General features: G+C 38.6%; 1 pseudogene; it reads left to right on the plus strand.

Moving 5' to 3' along the window:
• Nucleotides 1-438: 438 nt before the first annotated feature.
• Nucleotides 439-1,303, plus strand: LOC133088484 (bisphosphoglycerate mutase-like; annotated as a pseudogene).
• Nucleotides 1,304-6,414: the final 5,111 nt, after the last annotated feature.

Consider the following 6,414-nt stretch of genomic DNA (forward strand, 5'->3'; position numbering starts at 1 on the left):
TAATCAAGTGCCACAATAAAAATATCAACACAGCTACACTTTGCTTCATTAAACACTGAGAGCATTGACAAGTGAACCAAAATATTGGCCTTTTCCAAATGGCATGTTGTGTAATTTATGAAGCAAAAATCTGAAATTTGATCTTTAATGAAAAATCATATATATGAGGCATCTTCTAATTTTAATAATTTTTGTTACAAATCACAGAATGAGGGGCTGCTTTTGAAATAGAAAACTGATGTCTTCAAAGTAAATTTAACCATGGATATTCTAAAAGTCCTGGATCAGTGATTCTATTTCTCCTTTTCACATCTAGAAGATATTGAAAATCTTTTTGTTAGGACCTGCCCCTTCTAGCTCCCAGGCTAGAAAAGAGAGTTGATGCCGGCCGCAGTGAGGAGTTCTGGAGGCACTGGCTGCTAGCGGTTCCGAGGAGTGCCTGCAGCTGGTGGCCTTTTTGCAGACGTATTGCTGTCACTGAACACTGGCCCATTGGAAAGCACTAGAGAAGCTCAGCCATCAGTATGTCCAAGTACAAACTGATTATGTTAAGACATGGAGAGCGTGCTTAGAATAAAGAGAACCGTTTTTGTAGCTGGGTGGATCAAAAACTTAAGAGTGAAAGAATGGAAGAAGCTCAGAACTGTGGGAAGCAACTCAAAGCGCTAAACTTTGAGTTTGACCTTGTGTTCACATCCATCCTGAACCGGTCCATCCTCACAGCTTGGCTAATCCTGGAAGAGCTGGGGCAGGAGTGGGTTTCCGTGGAAAGCTCCTGGCGTCTCGATGAGCGTCACTATGGAAGCTTGATCGGTCTCAACAGGGAGCAAATGGCTTTGAATCCGGCGAGGAATAAGTGAGGCTGTGGAGAAGGAGCTACAATGTGACCCTACCACCCATAGAGGAGTCCCATCCTTACTACCACGAAATCTACAACGACTGGAGGTACAAAGTGTGCGACATTCCTTTGGATCAGCTGCCACGATCCGAGAGCTTAAAGGATGTTCTGGAGAGACTCCTTCCTTATTGGAACGGAAGGATGGCTCCTGAAGTATTAAGTGGTAAAACCATTCTGATGTCTGCTCATGGAAATAGCAGCCAGGCAATCCTGAAACATCTGGAAGGTATCTCAGATGAAGACATTATCAACATTACTCATCCTACTGGAGTCCCCATTCTCCTGGAACTGGACGAGAACCTGCACGCTGTTGGACCTCACCAGTTCCTGGGCAACCAAGAGGCTATCCAAGCAGCCATTAAGAAAGTAGAGGATCAAGGAAAAGTGAAATGTGATGACAAATAAAATCTTTCCCACGTGCTGGCTAGGAATAGCTGCAGAAGGAGTGACATGCAGTGTGTGATGGGTGCTGATCTCCCTCCCTCCCCCGCCCCCCGCTGATTTTTCCAGATCTAGGCTGTGGGGTGGAGTTTGCATAAGTAACTAGGTAACTTATGTTGGCTCAGATAAAGGCTTTAGGATGCCTTGAGTACTAGTGCCATAAGCCTTATGCTTTAGCCCCTGTCGGCCCCATTTGAATTAGTCACTAAGTTAGTCACCAGTGGGGCTTAATCAATGTCTTAAGTTTCTGAGACGGGAGAGCAAAAAGTGAAGTTCAAGTTCAAGGTATTCCTCATTCAATAAATCAGTATAGAGTGACCACTGACAGGCACCACTTACTCCAATAAGTAGTTCATGTTTATATTTACTGAGACTTTCTAGGATGATAATAAAGGACGTTAGATAACACACTATACTTCTTAAGTATTTATTACTAGTCTTTTCCTCTAGGGAAAGAGATGTTTTGATAGGTTTGCTTTGATAGGTTAAGACCAGAGGCCCATTAAATGGGAGAGTCACCGATGGATTCCTCCAAGACAGCCAACAACAAACAGCAAGGCCCTTTGCCTCATGACATGTGGTGGAATTCCTCTCTGGCTGCTAGAATTAGCAGCATATGGACAACTATAGCTGTTCATGTTCTCTTTTTGTTTTGTTTTTGTTTTTTAAACTTTAATCTTGGGGTCTTTAAAATTAATTTAAAAATAAGTTCTGTGACTGAAAATGGTACCCATCCCAAGTATTTCCATATGATTCATAAATATTAAGCATAGGCTTCTGAATTAGTCTCTGCTCTTATCTTCCTATAACACAAAGAGTTGTACTTATTTCAACACATAGACATGCCTAATTCTCTAAAAATTGAAGGTCGGGTCAGCGGGAAGGTAGAATATAGTGGGTGTAATTTTATTCACTTGAATAGGGGAAATGGTATATTCACATTTGTCACATACATTTGTTCTTTATCTGCTGAGGGCAAAACATTATGGTACGTAGTCTATAGTATTCAGGGTAGGCCACAGACAGAATTGACTGCTTATCAGGCTTAATATAGGATGCTTTTAGATGCTGGAGATAGGTAAGGCATCATTTCTTTAAGCTACTGCCTTATTTCAAAGCAAGTGACATATATTTCAATGATAAAATCATGTAAACAATTTACAACTATAATAGCTGTTACAGATATCACCAGTTTTTCACAGTTTTCCATTGGTGGATTGGTTTATTTGTATCCATTTTATAGTAAAACTGTCATTAGAAGGAAACTAATTCTAAAACCCTTGCTACTGCTTGGTCTCCATTGATCCTTAAATCAAGACTTAGAGCATCGGCTGATGAAGATGGCTGAAAAAAAGAAATGAACCTGGTTTGCTCACAGCTGGTCGCATCTGTGATGCATAAGGACATGGAATGTGGATGCTTGACGTTCCTGACCAACTACTGGCTTCTCTGCGGTAGTCCTTCTTTTCACAGTCCTGTTGCCTAACCAAATAACACTCTTTATAATTCAGAGATCAGGGTCAAGAATACAGCTACCAGATCTTCCTAGAATTCCAAACCTATGGCTAAGCTTCAACTCAGACCATTTTTGAACAGCTTCATCTCTGGTATTGGCATCTGAATTTTCCAGCCCAAGAGGTGACCATGTCTTAACACAGCTCAAGATCGTACAGTTGGATTCTTCCCTTGTCCCGCATCTAGATATCCACCTCCAGAGGACACCTGGCAGCACGATGTGCTCCTGCACACAAAGTTGTGCTCACATCCAGTCACTTTGGAATATTACAGACTTCCTAAGAGAAAGAGATTTTTTGCTGACACTTTCTGGTACAATTTGGTTTTATTGTTTTTGAGATCTTGGCTGAAATAAATGAAGAGATATTTATAAAAAAAAAAAAAGAAAAAATTTTTGTTGAACCCAAGTTCCTGTGCGCAGTGCACAGTGAGGCCAGAGTTCGGAGCAGAGAAAGGTTTATTGCAAGGGCCAAGCAAGGAGAATGGGTGGCTCGTGCTCAAAAGACCAGAACTCCCGATGACTTTCAGACAAGGGTTTTTAAAGACAGAGTTAGGGGAGAGGATCTTAGGATACATGATGAGGTCCTGGACCTTCTGATTGGTTGGTGGTGAGGTTCAGGGATTATGTTTCCATAAACTCAACATTCTAGTTCCAACCAGTCCAGGGTCTAGTGCTTGTGGTCAGCATGTACTCACCGTCCTCCACCTGAGTGGGGATCTTAGTTTCTATAGAACAACTCAAAGATATGCATCAGATTGTTATCTGCATCCCTTCAGGAGGAACTAGGAGTCCTGTGACTCTATTGTCCTAATCATTAACTGTTTGAATCTGCTTTTTGGAACTCTGGGAAGGCCTGGGAGACTAAAGCCCTCCCCCCTTTTTTTTTTTTTTGCTACAAACAAGAAACCAGGGACATGGAGAGGCTTTTGTACCCAAGAGGGACCCACAGGGTCCTGCACGGTTTCAATATGAAATGGTGAAGAGGCTAAAAATAATTCCGGTCTTTCAGATTTTGTCCTTAATCTGGATGTAAGGAGAGAGAAAAAGATGTAAGTTGCAAGTGAGAGCAGGAAACTGCTACTTTTGTTTTCTCTGGCAAAATGCTTCTGGAAAAAGAAATTGAAACCAAGATTAAAATGAGTCCTTGATAATCCCGATTTGACCATTTCTGATAGGTTACAGAAGATGAATTGGCAGAGTAAATGGAAGCCATGGTTTTGTCTTGTTTTGTTTTGTTTTTTTCTATGTATCCAGAGAAAGCCATTTTATCTACGTTTGGGAAGACATTGAAGGTCATTCCTCTGCTCTTATCATATGATAATGGAAGGTGAATCTATCTACATTCCATTCCCTTTCATCTGAAATAGGTTCTCTTTAAATAGGCATTTAAGCATGACCATGCTGTAATATCATTAAAAAGAAATCCATTTCCTTTTTATGATCAATGTATTATTTATAGAGATATCCCAGTATACACTAAAGCATAGGACTTTAACTTTTGTAAAATGTGGAATCCATGATCAAATTTATCTTTGCATTGTTTTTGCATAAAATATTTACTTAGTGAATTAAAATATGTAAAACTATTTGGAATATAAAACCTACTTAAGAGAAGAAACTTCCTTCTAGCAGCTTAGAATGATCATGATCATTTACTTATAAACAGAAAAAGTGCTTAATTCAAATGATCTGTATACACGTAGTGAAGTAAGTCTGAAGTACCTTAAATTAGCAACACTAATCTCTTAAAAATGTTCTAGAGTTTACACATTTTGTGAATTCACTTTGGCTTTACTTCCAAATTAAATTATTTGGTTCAGTTTTACTGTATCCTACAGTAAGAAAAAAACTTTTATTCACCAAAATTGATTTCAAAATTCTGTTATTCTCTTGACACTGCTTGTAAAATGACAGCTTTGAAATTATCATTCCAGATGAAGTAATACTCAGTGATGATCTTAACTTAATAATTGTACAAACAAAGCCTATTAAATAAATGCTTGAGATCATTTTATTCCTTTGAACAACACACAAATTTAATAGATTGAAAATCAAAGCTGGAGTTTAATGAAGGAAGCCATTTAGATGTAGACACTAGCTTGATACTGATGTCTGGGGATCTGAGCAGTCTATAATGCAAAGCCAAGAGAACTCTGAAAACCACATGGTTGTCAGTGGCCTGGAGGAACTAAAATAGTATAGAAACTTGACAAAGAGCCCTGCGGCTCAGAGCTGTCAGTGGAGAAAACGGGAAACCACCTTATCTTACAGCACTACCAAACCTCTCAAACATGTCCTCATGTTGACCAGTTATCTCTGACAGGTAGAAGGAGAAAAAATGTAAAATCTCATTGCTAATTTCACAAAAATATAACTATTCAGAAAATGCTTAATAATCTGAACTCATTTAACCACTGGGCATGTTTACTTCTGAATAGACCAAGGAATTATGTTCACATCTTCAGCATATGGAAGTTCCTGTCAGAATAAAGCAATTACCACACTACACTTTTTAAAAGCCTGCTTTGGGCTACAAAAAAAAAAAAAAAAAAAAATTAGTTGACAGAGAAAGAGGCATTAAAAACCAAACATACTGAGATTTCTTTGAAAATTTATTTAATTTAAAACAAAATGTTGAAAGAAATTATCTACTTCGCATTTTAGATACTCTGGAAAAATTCAGTCATTTAAAATGTCATGAGCATAAGAAATTCTTGCTTTAAAATGTTTGTCAATTATTTTCCACTTCGTTTCTTTTTTTGGCTTCCAGAGTTGCATTGCTTTGTAAAACCCAGTTCTACTTTGAATGCTGCAGAAGACCCCTTCTGATCAACAAAAAGGAGGTGAAGTGGGGGAAAGACTTAAATCAGAAAATTGTGGAAGAGACATTTCTTTATGTAACGCTGAGAGATTAAGATCATTAGAACACATACATACAAATTATATCAGTCACTTATGCAGAGCACAGCCTTTATATCGCCTTATGTATATGAGCATATACATTTTTTCTTAAATTATCTTGAAGACTAATGCATACACACAACACATACACATGTTGAAAGTGGGATTCCAATGATGTTCTTGATTAAAATATAAATTTATTCTATACTATAATCAGGATATTTTACTTTTCAACACAGGGCCTTACTTGACCAACCAGACAACTAATGCTAGAAAGAAAGTCTCAGAGTTCTTGGTTATTACAGAGAGAGAGAGATAGAGCATTTGCTTAGAATGAAATGGGAAGTTTGAATGTGTTTGAGGAAGGAGAGTCAGTGTTTCTTTTCTGCCTTCATAGTTCTCTAACAAAGGCGAAACTGAAAAATATCACACCATCATCCCTTCCTATCTCTCCAACCTCAGCTTACATCACTCTTTCCCAGGGCCACAAAGCGCCAGCCAGATTTTCCTTGTGTTTTCTTTCTGTTTTCGGACAGGACATGTTTTTCCCCAGTTCAGGGGTTTGGAAGACTAATCTTTCCATCATGAAAAACTCTTCTACCAGCCTCTACAATTCAGGTGTCAGCAAAAATATCTCCCCATAAGGGAGGCATTATAG

The sequence above is a fragment of the Eubalaena glacialis genome, chromosome 3, assembly GCF_028564815.1.
Source record: "Eubalaena glacialis isolate mEubGla1 chromosome 3, mEubGla1.1.hap2.+ XY, whole genome shotgun sequence".
NCBI lineage: Eukaryota > Metazoa > Chordata > Mammalia > Artiodactyla > Balaenidae > Eubalaena > Eubalaena glacialis.